The sequence below is a fragment of the Lupinus angustifolius genome, chromosome LG08 (assembly GCF_001865875.1).
Source record: "Lupinus angustifolius cultivar Tanjil chromosome LG08, LupAngTanjil_v1.0, whole genome shotgun sequence".
In the NCBI taxonomy this organism is placed as follows: Eukaryota; Viridiplantae; Streptophyta; class Magnoliopsida; order Fabales; family Fabaceae; genus Lupinus; species Lupinus angustifolius.
Genome location: NC_032016.1, coordinates 14465964 through 14483693, shown reverse-complemented (window position 1 = coordinate 14483693; position 17730 = coordinate 14465964). Strand labels below are relative to the sequence as shown.

Sequence of the window (17730 nt, the reverse complement as noted above, 5' to 3'; positions counted from 1 at the left end):
AGTATGTAAATTTTATGTGTGTAATATTTTTAAGTGTCTTTCAAACTTAATCTAAGTCCCAACTCCGAAATTTTACCTATATTTTATTTGTATATTTTATAACATATATATATATATATATATGTTTTAAATCATATTGATTATATTGTATACATTCTTTTAGAACTTAAGTCAATCCCACAACCAACTGAAGAGGATTCACATATTGATTATCATTAAGTGCTTTATTATCAATTTTATTGTTGTGAAATTATTATTGTTATTAATCATTAGTTAAACACTCTAATTGTTAAAATTACGTTACTGATACTCATATTGTTGTTGATGATGTTGTTGATGATATCTTGGTGTTGGTGTTACCATTTTTGCTTTTATTATTATTGTCTTACTGCTTATTACTATTTTATGATATTGTTTACTTATACTATTGTTACACACATTTAATGTTGTTAAACACTATTTTTTATTTTTGTTTTATGCTTAATATTCAGTCATTTTTATGAGTTTTGAATGTAAGTGCAATTTCATTATTTTATAAAAAAACCATCAAAACCGAACTGAAACTGTATATAGGGTTTGGATTGGATTGAATCAGATATCTTAATATAAATAAATTAGACCACCGGACCGTATATTAATTACGTGTTTGAATCAGATTATTTTTTGCCTAAAAACTGAACCAAATGAACTGCAATCACTTCGTAGTGCAATATTTTAAAACCAATTTTATTTCAATCAGTTTATTTTGTGAAGAAGGTAATTTCCCATCTTACCCTCTCTAATAATTTATAATCTATGCAATATATAATGACATGTGAGATTAATCCACCATTTTTTGTCATTATACCACGCATAACACCTTAATTCAGAATACAACATTCAACTGTGTGCAGGGCTCTGGATAAAGGTGGTAATATTATAATTTTAGTGATTAAAATATTGAAAACATAATTGGAAGAGATAGAGTAAAATAATATGGTTGTTTGTTATTTAATAAAATTTAGGTGAGTAGAGTAATAGATTTATTAGGGTCATGCTATGTCTTGCAATTCTATAAATGCTTGTAGAAATATTAAAAATTGACAATTAATGAAATATCAACCTATATCTTTTGAATTATAAAGTAATTACTTAGTAGCGGGATCTCTTCTATGGGAAAGTGTTATGTAGCTAGCACTAACTTTTGTGTTTATTATACTTTACATTAAATTTAGCTAGTGATATAAAATCTTATTAATTTTTATAACTTCTTAACTTTTGTGATAACAATACTGATGTAAGCACTTACCTTCATAGGATTACTTCATAGATCCAGCACACCTAATAATAAAATAGGAATCTTCTATCCCAAAAAGAATTTTGTCTCAATGTAATACTGTTATGAGTGAGATTTCACCCTCAATTTCCTTCACCCTCATCATCAAATTACCTTTAATTCATTTTTTTATTTATTGATGGTGAGATTCGAACTCACAACCTCTTACACTCCATACCTTACATATCTTTTCACTCTCAGGTCACCTTATGACTCTACTAATATCATTACATTAAATAATATAAAATATTAGTTTATTTTTTTAATTTTTACGATAGTAACACCAATAAAGATAAGAGATCCACATTTAGGCTTATTTGCCCTGATCTCAGTAACTATTTCCCATTCTTACCACGCTACCACAAAATTTGGCAAAGCAACCTTTGTATGTTGGACTTATTCCAAATTCACAGCCTGTCAAATATGCAATCCAGTATAGTTCATAATATCAAATATCATCATATCACATGTTATTCAAATTCTACATATCACATGCATATTATACATGCAAGTCAATCATAAACAGGCATAAATAAACGCTAAAGTACACCATCTCATCAATATGACTTAGTTAAGACATTACACGCGCAGACACGCAATTAATTAACTTCCGCGTTTTTGTAACATTCAATACCTTTATGTTTTGTTTGGTAGAGGTGATTTAAGAAGGAAAGAGATAAGGAAGACAGAAAGAGAAGAGAGATTGACCATTTCTCTCATTTGGTAGAAGAGGTGAATAGGGAGGAGGGAGGAAAAATTGCATGGGTCCCACATGAAAACTCTTTTTCTCCCTTGTGGAAAGAAAATGAAGATTAAGTGCATTGTTTTTTATTTTGACAATTTTGCCCCCTTTCTTTTTTATCTTGACATCTTTGCCCTCATCTTTTTTTATTTTAACATGTTTTTCCCTTTCTTTTTTATCATGTTATGTTTGCCATATTTCTTTGATTATCATCTAACTATTATTATATTCATTATTATCTCTAAATATATCTTCCTACAAAATATTGAGTTACTCATGGACCTAAAACATTATTTTTGTATGTTTTTATCACTATTAAGGTAGTTCACATTTAAATACTAACCAATTTATTTAATTAAATATTTCAACTTTATTTCAACATTTTTTAGACACTTTAATTAAATCCATATATTTAATCATTGATATAATATTTTATATTTACTTTTAACATTATATTTTTAACATTTTAAACTAATATTTATTTTTAATTTAGAATAAAAAGTATTATTAATATCGCCAAGGGTAAAGTTGTCTATTTCATAGGTGGAAAATTAAAGTCTTACTCTCTATCTTCTCTTTCTTTCATTTTTTCTCTTCAACCAAACAACTCACAATTCCACTTTTTCTCTCACCTTTTTCTTTCTCCTCATCCTCTTTCTTTCTTCTCAACAACCAAAGGAAGGCTTAAAAACATGGGATTCATTGATGATTAGATATTAGAAATTTATAATTTATAATTAAGGTAAACATCATATATTTAATATAATTATATTAATTATTTATTTTTGGTTATAAAACAAGTAATCTAATTACTAACAATATATAAAACTTCTAAAATTAATAAAAAATATGAGTTTAATGAGTAGATACCCAAACGGTTGGCCTATAGAGGATAACGAGAACCCTATAAGTTAAAACATAAGGAACATTTATGGTCCCTAAAACACCAAATCACAAATAGTTTTCAACACTCCCCATCAGAGGAAAAAACGAATGTCCCACAATGAATTAAGGATTTGGTTGAGAAAGATCATTATACCAAAACTCTCTGAAAATGTATATTAGATCAGAAAACATGAATTAAATATGACTTTGTATTCTTGTTTTATATTATGTGTGAGAATTATGAGATTCAAGATTCTATGATTGATATTCCACCAATCATCAGGAAATATCTAACAAATGGTATCAAAGCTTTAGGTTTTGAATTTTATGGTTCTCCATTAAAAGATGTTTTCCCCCAACTTTTTATGAACCGTAATTTTTTATATTTGGGAATTTTTTATGTTTTCACTATTGGTTATGAAAATTGGGTATTTAGGAATACAAAGATAACTTTTATTTGATTCCGCTTATTTGAATTATGAGTAATTTGTATTATGAATCATTGTAACATATGTTGAAGTATATATTCAAATCTGTACATGAATATTGCATTAACTTTTATGACTCTGTTATGCAACATTTATATTATATGCGCACCAATGCTTTACTTTTGGACATTGACTTTTGTCATTTTATAATTTTATAATTTGTTAAACTATATGTATAAGGTATATATGTTAAGATGTGTTTTTATTTTATACATATACAATAAAATTATATATACTTTACTATGTTAGTGTGTTAAAATGTATATATATGGTGTTACATATATGTTTTAAGATATGCATGATCATATTCGATTTGGAATTATTGATAATGATTTGCATATATCTTTTTATGTTTTTCAATCTGAATCTACTTTGTATTATCCTTTTTTATGTGTTGATATATATGTAATATATATTTTTTGATTTGGAATTATATTATTGGATTAGATTTGTTAATAATAAAGATATTAAATATGAAGGTTTTAATTCCAAGATCATAATTTTTTTTATAATGAACTCATATTGTTTTCCTTTTCTCTGCTAATTATTTTTGAATTAATTGATGCAATATGTTACCAAAGTAACCTCTATTGTAGAAATTGATTAAGATTACACATATGAGTATGAGATTATTTATGCGAATTATGTTCGGCCAAAAGGAAGACACAATTTGGCCAAGTAATAACATACATGTGATGATAAATAAGTAACAATTATAAAGTTTTTTCATGTGAATAATAGTCGGTCCAAAGAAAGACTATTGTTTGACAGAACTAATTGTTAATATTTGATCATTATGTTGAGAGTACCACTTACAAATTAATTTATCTGTCCAAAGACTAGAAATTGATGTTGTGCTAGGTATCTTGTGATGAGTCTATTATGTGAACATGTCTTGTTTTATATATATTACCTATGTTGTTTGTTTAAATGGTTACAACATTTATGTTTTGTTGCATTGGTTGGTGGCTGATTGTATTATTAAGTAGTTACTATTGTTGAAGCATTGTTTCTGTTTGGATAACTTATCATGCCATGTTTAATCATGTATAAAATAGTAATATTTTTTTATGGAAAATCCAAAAGGACCATCACTAGAATTCGAAATGTAGTCATTGTAATGAGATTGATGCAATGCTACCAATATGCTATAATCTATATATGTATTTATATGTGAATATAAATAATATATGTTTTGGATTAAAGTTATGTTGAATCAAACTCAACTAAATGATTATTCTTTTAGAAAATAAAATTGTTTGACGTTTAAGTGAACCTATTAAACAAGAAGTTGCTAAATTGACATTTTTGTGTGAATTGTTCATAATAAATATCAAATTCTAGTGCGTATATGTATCCATGCGAGTACTAATCGGCCCAAAGGAATATTATTATTTGGCCGAATTATATACATACATGTGATGGTAAACATGTGATTACTATAAAGTTTCATATGCGAATGATAAATTAGTCCAAAGAAGAGTTTATTATTTGACATGCATTATAATCAATGTTTGATCATTACAAACAAGAGTATCATTAGTGATTAATATGAAATATCAAGCCAATTGTATTTTGCAATTTATATGAATAGTGTTCAGCCCAAAGGAAGATTACTATTTGACCTAAATTACAAACATACTTGTAGCAATAAATATGAGATAACCATATGACTTTCCATACGAATAGTAAGTCAGTCTAAAGAAAGACTTATTGTTTGACAAGACTGATTATCAATGTTTGATTACTTCATTGAGTGTACCACTTTCAAGTTAATATATTTGTCAAAAGACTAAAGATTAATGTTGTGCTACATAACTCGTGATGTACCCCACTATCATTTGAATTTAAGTATTACAGTTGAATGTGAGTTTAATTTCAAGAATGATTGCAATTTGTTTTGTTCTTTTACTAATGGTGCAAATATTTCTGCTCAAATTAAGAATATCTCATTGCTGAATGAGACAAACTTTAAGGTCTATAAAGGAAGCCATTGAAATTATTCTTGGTTGTATGGATTTAGATCTGACACTTCAGGTGGAGAAATCCATTTCTACTTTGGAAATCCTCGATAAGGTTAAAATTGAGAAATTGGAACACTCTAACTGAATGTGTATAATGATCATGAAACGCTATATTCAAGAAGCGTTTCGGGGCTCTATTTCCGAGGGTTAGAGTGCAAAAAAGTTCCTTGAAGAAATAGAACCATACTTTGCCAAAAATGAAAAGGCGGAGACGAGTAGCCTTTTGGCTAAAATCATCTCCATTAAGTATAAAGGCAAAAGGAACATAAGAGAGCACATTATGGAGATGTCTAATCTTGCATCAAAACTCAAGTCACTTAAGTTAAAGCTTGGTGATGACTTGCTCGTGCACTTAGTTTTGACGTCGCTTCCTGCATACTTTGGGCTATTCAAAGTGTGCTATAATACTCAGGAGGACAAATTGTCTTTCAATGAGTTTATATCTCACTATGTGCAAGAGAAAGAGAGGCTGCAGAGAGATAAGACTGAAAGTGCATATTTGACTATGATATCTTAGAATAAGAAAAGAAAGAACAATAAAGATGTTGTGAAATGACTATTTGTGTTTTTCCTCAGAGAATGTGGAATTGTTCTGTAATACATTATGCTAGGAAAATCTAGCATGAAGGGTGTTGCTGAGCGATGAAATCGAACTCTTTGGGGAATTTTGAAGACCACATATTACATCCTTAATAAGGTGTTAAGTAAAGTAGTTAAAAAAACCATATATGAGCTTTAGAGTAATAAAAGACCAAGCTTAAAATACTGCACATTTGAGGTTGTCTAGTTGAGGCATGACCTTAGAGGCCGTAAGAAAGGAATTTAGACTCAAGAACAATTAGCTGTTATTTTATTGGCTATGCTGAACACTCTCAGGGCTATAAATTTTATGATCTCACTTCGAGACTTTTTTTGTTGAGACAGGAAATACAAGATTTTTTGAGGAAGTTGATTTTGGGAAGGAATAGAACATAAGAAATGTTGTCTTTGATGAAGAACTTGTCAGTAATGGTGAACAAGTTCTTATGCTTATTACTATTCAACAAACATTTTCGATAATAGAAGATAATGTTCAAAATATTGTTTCTAACAATATATCATAACAAGACAACAATGAGGTTCTCCCTTAAGTACAATTCCTAATGATTGTATTGTATTTGTTCAAGAACCTCAAGAAGTAGAAATGTCATTAAGGAGATCCACTAGAGAGAGGATAAGTGCAATTCCTAATGATTGTATTGTATTTGTTCAAGAACATGAGGATGACATCAAGTTAGCAGAGGATGATCTATTGAACTTCTGTCAAACCATGAAAAGTTCTAACTTTCAAAAGTGGGTTTATGTCATGAATGATGAGATGATGTCTATGCATGATAATGCCGTTTGGGATATTGTCGAATTACCTAAAGGTTTGAAACCTATTAGTTGCAAATAAATATTTAAAACCAAGAGAGATTCGAAGGATAATATTGACAAATATAAAGCTCGTCTAGTTGCTAAAGACTACCCTCAGAAAGAGTGCATTGATTATAAAGAAACCTTCTCTCTAGTATCTTAAAAGGATTCTTTTAGAAAAAATATTGGCACTAATAGCTCATTTTGATTTAGAGCTACATCAGATGGATATTAAGAATGCGTTTCTAAATGGTGACATTAAAGAAATGATTTATATGGTGCAACCAAAAAACTTTATGTCAATTGGCTCAAAGTTTATGGTTTGAAAATTAAAGAAATTCGTCTATGGCCTGAAACAAACTTCTCGTCAATGGAATCACAAGTTTCATCAAGTTATTACCTCATTAGTTTTGAGGCAAATAAAGTTGATGATTGTGTATACCACATATTCAGTAGGAGTAAATTTATATTCCAAGTATTATATGTCATGATATATTGCTTACTAGCAGTGATATGAGACTATTGCATGAGACCAAGAGATTTATAATGAAGAATTTCGAAATGGAAGATCTTGGGGAAGCTTCTTCTGTGTTAGGTATTCAGATACTAAGAGATCGCTCTCAAGGTATCCTAAGGTTGCCACAAGAAAGCTATATAGATAAAGTCCTAGATATATTTGGCTAGAAAGAAAGTAAATGAGGGGATACCCCTATAGCTAAGGGAGACAAGTTTAGTCTCAAACAATATCCAAAAATGACATTGAATGATACGAGATGCAGAAGATTCCTTATGCATCTACAGTAGGAAGTCTAATGTATTTCAAATTTGTAGATATCCTAACATAATATTTGTTGTGGGAGTACATGTCACTTATCCGATGTTTGAGAATTTAGAGATCATTAGGTACCTCGATTCAGATTTTTTGGATATCTAAACAACAAACACTCCATCTCTATATATGTGTTTATCTTAGATGAATGTGCTATCTCTTGGAAGTCTGCTAAACAGATAGTCATAGTTCCTTCAACCATGATTGCAGTGTTCATAGTTTGTTTTGAAACATTATACCATGACATACGGTTACATAAATTTTGTTAGCGGCTTACGTGTGATTGATGGTATTAAAAGTCCATCGAGAATTTATTGGGACAATAAGTCCGCAGTTCTTTACTCCGACAATAATAGGAGTTCTAAAACTTCAAAATTTATTAGCATCAAGTTTCTGGTTGTTAAAGAAAATGTTCAAAATATACAAATTTCCACAAAATATATATGGACAAATTTTATGCTAGATGACCAACTGACTTAGAGTTTGGTATCAAAAGTCTTTCATGAACATATTGCTCATATGAGTGTTGCTCCTTAGGATACCTTAGTTCAATGAGAGCCTATATGTTTTATGATTTACTTTGGATGTTATATACAGTTTTATGCATAATACCATTGATGGTTTATTGTTCTATTTTGAACATGTGTATTATAACTATTGTGTTGCAATTAAAGACGTTGGATTGATCCCACTAAAGAATAAAGAAGGACCGATTGGAAATAGATATGTTTGAGATAACATTGCATGAAGTTTCCATGTCACTCATCCACATTTGGTATATGTCATTAATTACATTAATATGGTGATCGTCGTGGTCGAGTCACACTTGAATGTTATGAAAGTCGCGGTGGTTCCATAGGTGATATATGGGACGAACCAAATTGTATTAAGGAGAAGACTAAATATAAATAGCATAGAGATGCACACCTAAAGAATATGTGATATAATTGTTTCTGGGAAAATATGAAGCCCAAGTAGGAGATTGTTAGAAATTCGTATTTTCTAATTAAGGTGGGCATCATATATTCAATACAATTATATCAGCTATTTATTTTGGGGTTAAAAAACAAGTGATCTAATTAGTAACGACTTATAAGACTTCTAAAACTGATAACATATATGGGCTTAATAAGTGGATACCCAAACGGTTGGCCTATAGAGATAATTAGAACCCTATAAGTTAACACATAAGGAACGGTTATGGTCCCCAAGACACTAAATCACAAATAGTTTTCACCTCTCCCCATTAGAGGAGAAAACGAAGGTCCCAAAAGGAATTGAAGATTTGGTTGAGGAAGACCATCATACCAAAACTCTCACAAAAAATATATTAGATTATAGAGTTTAGGGTTTAGATTAGAGGACATAGACTCATGTATGACTTTCAATTCTTGTTTTATATTATGTGTGAGAATCATGAGATTCAAGATCCTATGAATGATATTTCACCAATCATCAAGAAATATCTAACACAAGGTTGTTGATGTAGTGGTGTGATAAGTGTGAAATTATGCTACATTTGCATTGCATTTAACTTGCATTTTAGGACATAATTAGGACTTTAGGATTGTTTATAGATTTTATTTCTCTTTGTTGGGGTTGAGCGAGTATTTTTAGCTATCTTGTGCAGTTTGGATGGATTAAACCCAAAAAGAGTAGAGATTGGGTGCAAGAAGATTGAATTCAGTGTTGAGGCTATGCGAAGTCTAATTGAAGGGCCAAAAGAAGTCATAGATTTTATATTATATTCCTATTTTTTAGATTTGTTTTGTTGGGCTTAGCCCAATATTTTGTAATTAGGATAAATAAGGGTTCTCCCTCATGGATGAAAACACTTTACACTTTACATTACAATTCTCTAATTTAGAATTTGGTATTCTCTTCTCCATCATGAGTGAGTAATTCCCTTTGTTTCTAGGATTGGGGCTATGCCCTTTTACATTCAATAAATACTTATTCTTACTTCTATTTCATTGAATGTTGTGATTTGAATCGTTAAAATGAGTTTTATTCGTGTGAGTTGTCTGACCAACAAATTACACCTCTTAGATACATTAGGGAAGGACCGAGAGGTGAACCCAACTATCTGCCATTCAATTATTCAAATTAGAATCCTCGTTCACGAGAGTAGTATTAGGATCCTCGGGGTTCTGGAATTCACCTTGGGTTGCTATGAAACGATTGGATAGAAATATCCAAAGAAATGATTTGATTGATAACCGTACCACGAGAGTAGGTGTGACTTCAATTGAGTACACATGTCGGAGCTCGAGAGAGGATGACATATATCAGAGAACAATTCACCCTCATAACTTAAAGTTCATGAAAAAGAGTAAAACAATGATTTGCGAGTGTAAATGCGGTAACCCTTATCCTGGGAACTATTCCTAAATTAGATTTTAATCATTTTTAATATTTTCATAATTATTGTCAATTGCTCAATTGTTCTATATTCACTTTTAATTCTTATTTGAGTTAAAGATAAATTAATTATTATAATTAAAGGAATTTTCCAATCCTCGTGGGGACTGTGTCAAAATTTATTTAATTCTCAATTAATTCATTACTTTACTCTAGTGTATTACGCGTTTTCCTTTTTCTTGATACATCTACAGGTTGCCCATTTGGTTTATGCAAATTTCAAATTACTACTTAGAGCCAAAAATGACTTTACATAGAAGAAGAAGTCGACAAAGAGAAAGAGCGAGAGAAAAACGTACGCGTGTATAAATAATGGCTAAACGAGATGAAAAACCACTTTGTGACTACATAACCCCTAATGCTCGTAGTTCACGTTCTGGAATAATCCGCCCAGCTATTGAGGCAAAAAACTTTTCTTTGCCATATGCTCTTATGCAAATGGTGATGCAAAACCAATTTGGAGGAGGAGCTCATGAAGATCCAAATGCCCATAATGATCAATTCTTGGAATTATTTGAGACTGTAAGAATCCATGGGGCTTTTGAAGATGCCATTCATCTTTGCATGTTTCCATATTCCCTTAGAGACAGAGCTAAGACGTGGCTAAGGAATCAAAATGCTGAAATTCAAGCAACATGATGAACTTTGGAGGATGCTTTTCTCAACAAATAATTGCCTCATTCCAAAATTGTGCACTATAGGCTCCTCATCCAGAACTTCAGTCAAAAGGATGGGGAGTCAATTGCTGAAGCATTGGAAATATTAAATAAGTTGACTAAAGATTGCCATCATCATGATATTCCACCTTGGATGCTGGTTCAGAACTTCTACAGTGGGCTAGACTTTCCATCACAACAATTGTTGGACTCTTCAACATGTGGTACCTTTATGTGCAAAGAAATTGATGCTGCTTCAAAGATCATAGAGAATGTAGTTTCTAATCATCACCAATAGGAAAATGAGACTATGAGAGGAGACATCATCAAAGAAGAGAATATTCAGGCAATCAGATGGAGAAGGTAACTTACACGCTAGAGAACATGTCTCAAATGTTTAGAAAGCTAGAAAAATATAATGCTAATGCTATTGGGTCTACTACAACTTGTGAGGGATATGGAGAAAAAGGTCATAAGTGGTCTGAATGCAAACACTTAATTGAACCTGAACATGGAGAATTGGTCAATGAACAACCTGACTTGTGTAACTATTATGACTATAAGAAGAGGAGCATACAACAATTCAACCCACCATACAAACAGAATAATTGTAATGCCCCAAAAATTTCTCCAACAATATTGCCCAAAAATGGGTAAAAAAAATTTGTAATGTAAAACTTCTTCATTTACATTTGACTCCTTTTCAGGACATCACGTCAAGTAACCTAAATTGCGAAAAGACAACAGTCGTTACCTAATAGTAACCTAAAGCCACTTAACATATCGTGGAATAATTTTTTATTCGAAATAATTGAAAATATTTATACAAGAAAACAAAACGGAAATACAATCTTGTCTTTACACATAGACTGATTTATTCCAAAACATCCAAAATACCCTACACAGATACCGTCTCAAGGGCAACTAGAAATGGAAATGACCACTAGTGACTAGCTCTGGTGTTAGCGGGTGTGCTAGAACACTCATTGGGGCCCTCCTCCGTCTCAAAATCGGAGAAGAGGTCCACTACCTCGATGAAGTCCTCTATATAGACTAACTCCACACAATCTTCCTCTTTGGCTTCCATGTCCTCCTTATCTGTTTCATTGGATGAACCCTGTGACTTACATTCCACTCCCACATTTGCCTGAAGATCGGGCATCGTCTCTCTAGTAGCTCCCTTTCCTGGTGGGGAATTGAGCACATCGTCTGTACTCCGTCTCCTAGTAGATAGTCCAGTAGTCGTGGGTCCATGAGGAGTCACAGACTGAATGGATGGTGCATTAGGTGAAAATCTCCAAGCAGGTAAGGTGAAAGAAGCCTCCAAGTTCGCATGTTGTGAAGGAAAGTGCATCATAGAGCTACCACAAACCATCTCCAGATCTAAGATACAAGGGCCTATGTAGGTATATCGGTGTCTATCACTACTCCATGTCCCCTCCTTGGACATCGAGATTCGGTAGCTCCGAATCCTTGCGATATAGTCAATCTGAACGAGAACGTGAACCAAAGACAAACAGAAAGAAAAGAAAAGAGAGCAAGACATCTAATGAATATTATTCATTAACGGCGTGACATAACACATAATATCACACCCAGACAGACACGTATAATATACACAATATAGATCACAGACATAATGCACAATGATGAATGATGTTGTAACTCGGTTCATGAGGATCAATATCTACGATCTCAATGTATGATATTATGCTTATTTTATCCATCCTTACACCAATATCCTCCTAATATACTATTCAGAAATAACCAAGAGTACAGGTCCCACAACAAGCCAATTTGAACACACCAAAAATAAATTATTCCTCGTAAAGATATATGATTGATCAGTTCCGACGAACTATATATTTCAGGACGATGTCGTATCAAACACTTTCTGGGCATCCCTCTCATTGATTCTGATTACAAAGAGAGGTTGTTAGAGATCATCTAGTTTGCACTTTGAGAACTTTCCGATCCAGCAGAATACCTCATCTAGGAATACAAGGGACTCGTCTCACCCAAACTCTCCCTCAAGACTTTCCTCTCCACCACTTCGTTATTCATAATGAGTAAGCGACCAATTCATCAAAATAGACTTCATTCCCTACAAGGCTCTCGCTCAAGCAAAGGGACTGTCGCCCAAGCTAAAAATCCATCAAAAACTGGTCAAAATCACCCTATGAGTCTCGCTTAGGCAAGGACTGTTGCTTGGGCGCCCAGAACAGGCCAAACGGCAGCCCGACCCTCGCCTAGGTGAGAAACACTTGCCCAAGTGAGGCTGGCTCGCCCAAGCGACAATTGGGGGCCTAATTCACTGTTTTTCCCTCGCCCAAGCGAGGGCTGTCCGGTTATTAGGACTATTTCTTCGCCCTTTTGGGCTATTTTATCAAAAATCTTCGTTCTTTTCGATCCCTACGTGTTTTAGTTTATCGAGTGGCATTCCTTCATGGATAACAACCATAATACTTGATATTTTATATTGTTCTAGTGGCATACAACCTAAGGAAACATCCGTACTTAATCCAGACACAAAATCATTTGGTTAAGTACGAGTTTCTAACAAAAATAAAAATAACTCCCAACTTTTGAGGTAGTTGGGAGATCCGAGTGTCATATTCAGACACCACTATGTCACGATGTATTCTCCGTCACCTTGGGTTGTACCGCGGTTGATTTCTGTCATGTGAGTGGATTGGTTATCTGACTTCGAACGCCTCGAAACTATACACAAAACATAAATCAATGATTCGCGAGTTAAATTGTTCACTTATTAACTCTACAACATATACATTGTTCTAATCTATTTCAAGAGCATCTAAGACTCTCGTCCATCCGGTCTAAGACTTATATTCCCGAACCATCATTATCCTCGAAAGTCTCGTTCCCGATTCTTATTGGTTCATGATCATTTCAACACCTTTTTACAAGGATTAATCTAATGATCAACGCGTCATTTTATATCAAACATCCTTGATTTCTTCATCATCTCTTTTCATCAAAATCAACACATGCATATATTTTAAACACTAAAATAGCCCCATGAACAACAATATTTCATGGTTTCAAAACATGATTTCTAAATTCAGAAAAACTCATTTTTCGCGTTCTTGATTTATAAGAAATGAACGGCTAGATTTTCAAAAATATGAAGAAAAAGTATGGAGGTTTATCTCGATGTTCTTGAGAAAATCCAAATGAAGAAAAAGAGAAAAGTGATGCCAAGGGTTTCTCCAAGTTGGGTGGGTTCTTTTAAAGGCAACGATCCAATTTTTAGAGAAGCAAACCAAGAGTTTCAAGAGTAAATGACTCTTTTAAGAGGAATTGAATCAGGTTTAAGGAGGCAAGCCAAGAGTTTTCAAAGAATAATGATGTAACGGTAAAATGCAGGAATTTAATATAAAGATGGGTACTTTTGCTAGCTTGCCCAACAAGTTTCGCTCGTGAAAGTGAAGTGACTTCTTTGGTGAAACATTCCCGCTTAAATTATGCCCGAGTATTATTGGCTAATACTCAGATGGATATTTAAAAATCTTTCGATTACGGTTAGAATTTCAGAATGCCGAATTCAGAGTGAAAAATATTTAGAAATGTGTTTTGGACAAACTTGATGTCTATCTTGACTCGAAATAATATTGCGAAGCCAATGGTGCAATCAGAATTTGATTCTAAGCTACGGAACTCAAAAACACGTTATTGAGCCGAATTTAGGCAAATTTTGGCCCGAGAACAGTCCAAAAACTTTCCGTCACAGAAAATTACGAATATTTATCATAAAATAGGAATTTACAAAAAAAGACTAACAATCAACTTCGATTTAGCCTAAATCATTACCGATTCATTTCTAGAAATTAACTTTTGTTAAAATAAATAATTAATAACATATATCGAATATTCAGGATGGGCCAGGTAACATAAAACCTCCAACAAGGTTTCCATAGGTACGGTTTTCTCATATTGACCGTACTTTTAAAACATTAATGGAAGGTCAGGAAAAATTGCTTGGTAACCAAATAAATTTCATGAATATCAAGTCATGACTTATAAAAGTTTTTCAAACATGCTCAATGATTTGAATTCTAAAATAGAAAATTTGACCATCTATGGTAAAATGCTAGAAACAGAAATTGCCCAACAAGCTAGTAATCCTAATAGGCAAACGAGGATGGTTCCAAGAGAGCGAGAAAAAAATCCAAATAATGAACATTGTAAAGCTGTCAAATTAAGGAGTGGAAAATCACTAAGTGGTATTCCTCAAATTAGGAAAAAGGCACAAGTGGAAGAGGAACATACTGAGACACAACCCCCTGAAGTGGAGCAAAATTTTGAAAATGTGACTAAGTATGTACCTCCACCATCATATGTACTACCAAATCCTTTTCCCCAAAGAGTAACAAAGTAAAAATTAGAAAAGAAATTTGGATTTTTTTTGGATATTCTAAAGAAATTATATATCAACTTACCATTTACCGAGGCACTGCAGAAGATGTCTGCATACACAAAATTTCTTAAGGATATTTTATCTAAAAGAAGAATACTAGAGGATTATGAAACAATTGCTTTAACTGAGGAGTGCAGTGCTTTAATTCAAAATAAATTACCTCCTAAATTAAAAGATCCTGGTAGTTTTTCTATCCCATCTTTAATTGGATATACTAGTTTTGATCATACCTTATGTGACATGGGGGCAAGTGTGAGTCTCATGCTTTTATCCGTGGGCAAAAAATTGAAAGCGGGTGAACTAAAACCCACTATTATATCCCTTCAATTAGCGGATAGGTCAGTTAAATTCCCTATAGGCATCTTGGAGGATGTTCCTATCAAAGTTGGGAAATATTTCATTCCAACAGATTTTGTAATCCTAGAGATGGAAGAGGATTCACAAATCTTAATCATACTAGGTAGACCCTTTTTGGCTAATATTGGTGTTATAATTGATGTAAAGAATGGAAAAGTTTCTGTAAGCATAGGAGATGAAAAAGTTAAGTTTGATATTGATAAATCTATTAAACAACCTTCTCTTGATAATTCATGTTTCAGGGTTGATATGCTGAACCAAGTTATGAAGGAGGAAACAACTAGAGTGCAATCTAAGGATCCCTTAGAAAGATTCATAGTAGATGGTGACACTTCGGGCGTTGATGAGGAAGTGGATGAGGTTATTGAATTTCTGAATGCAAGCTCAAGACTTCCTCACAACCCTCAAGATAAGACCTTTAGATGTTGGGGTAATATAACCTATATCTGATAGCAAATGGGTGAGTCTAGTTCATTTGGTTCCTAAAAAGGGACGATTGACTATTCTCAAAAATGAGAAAAATGAATTAACACCAACTAGAACAATCATATGTTGAAGAATGTGCATTGATTATAGAAAATTAAGCACCACTACTAGGAAAGATCACTTCCCTCTCATATTGATTGATCAAATGCTTGAAAGGCTTGCTACACATAAATATTTCTGTTTATGGACTTTCATTTGATAATTGTTTAACAAATTTGACAAAAATATTGCAGAGATGTGAGGAAGTGAATCTTGTATCGAATTTTGAAAAATGTCACTTCATGGTGCGCGAGGGTATTGTGTTGGGACATTTAATTTCATGAAAATGGATAGAGGTGGACATGTCAAAAATTATAGTAATAGAAAATATGCCACCACCAATTAACATAAAAGGTGTTAGGAGTTTCTTAGGCCATGCGAGATTTTACCACAAATTCATAAAATATTTTTCAAAAATTGCGAAACCCTTTTCTAAACTTTTAATGAAAGATACTGCATTTGATTTTAGTGTTGCTTGTCTAGAATCGTTTTGAAGATTGAATGAGGCATTGGTCATTGCACTAGTATTGCAATCACCAGATTGGAGTCTTCCCTTTGAAATGATGTGTGATGCTGGTGACTATGTCGTGGGAGTAGTGTTGAGACAAAAGAAGGACAAAAATATGCATGCAATGTATTATGCAAACAAAACACTTGATGGAGCTTAAGCCAATTATGCGACCATAGAGAAGGAGCTACTAGTCATTGTGTTTGCCTTCAAAAAACTTAGGTCCTACCTGTTGTTACCATAGCTTGCAACAATTCTAAATGACACGAAATAATACTTACTAGCTGAGTCACGACCAAGTCGCTCTCTTTAAGACGTTTCGTGGCACTGCCCAAAATGTGCAAGCAAACTATCAACCACGCCGTCCCCAGGATAAAACAACACAGATCTCTGTTATCAAATTCTTACTACACTGTAAGAACCAATCTCGAGTACACCCACCAAAATATGGCTACCATTGCCAATTCTCGGAATTACCCACAATATGGCTACTCGTGCCAATTTTCTTCCCACAATACTGACTACCAGTGTCAGTTCTCGAAATCCCACAATATGGCTACCTGTGTCAAGTCTTTACCCACAATACTGACTACCAGTGTCAGTTCTCGAAATTCCACTTTGGCTGCCTGTGCCAATTCTTAAGTGCCACGGAAAGAAATGGGGAGAAGTTTGCCGGAAATGCATTGGCGGAATATTAGGGGGGAGAAAGAAAAGTTGAGAGGAAATGCCTTCAACTTGGTGCAAGTTAAAATGAAGGGAGAAAACCTCTATTTATAAGATGAGATTTTTTTTCATGTTCCTCATTTCTCCAATGGGGGACTTGGGAGCTTATTTTTTATTTTTTCAAAACTCTTCCATGTGAGACTTTGAGAGTTGTTTTTTCAAAACTCTTCTATGTGGGACTTGGGTGTTTTTTATATTTCACACCCAAAAGTTCCCACTAATGGTTTTCAACAAACCATGTTCCAACAATCCCCCACTTGAAATTAAAAAACGATATTCGAGAATATTTGTGGTCTCAATAAGATTGTGCATAAACAAAGGTGTCATCCGACTTGAACCTTTGCATAGTGAATAAGATCCAGATTTTACTAGAGTGACTCGTAGTCTTGAACTCTATCTCCAGCATCAAACCACACACAAGCTT

The 17730-nt window shown here is 32.9% G+C and overlaps 1 long non-coding RNA gene across 1 annotated transcript in view; it reads left to right on the top strand.

Annotated features, from left to right (window-relative positions):
* The window catches only part of LOC109354156, a 20488-nt gene continuing 7892 nt past the window's right edge, over nucleotides 5135-17730 (top strand). Inside the window, exons 1-2 of the long non-coding RNA XR_002108512.1 lie at nucleotides 5135-5145; nucleotides 13632-13635. This is a non-coding gene — a long non-coding RNA (uncharacterized LOC109354156). The remainder of the gene's footprint in view (nucleotides 5146-13631; nucleotides 13636-17730) is intronic.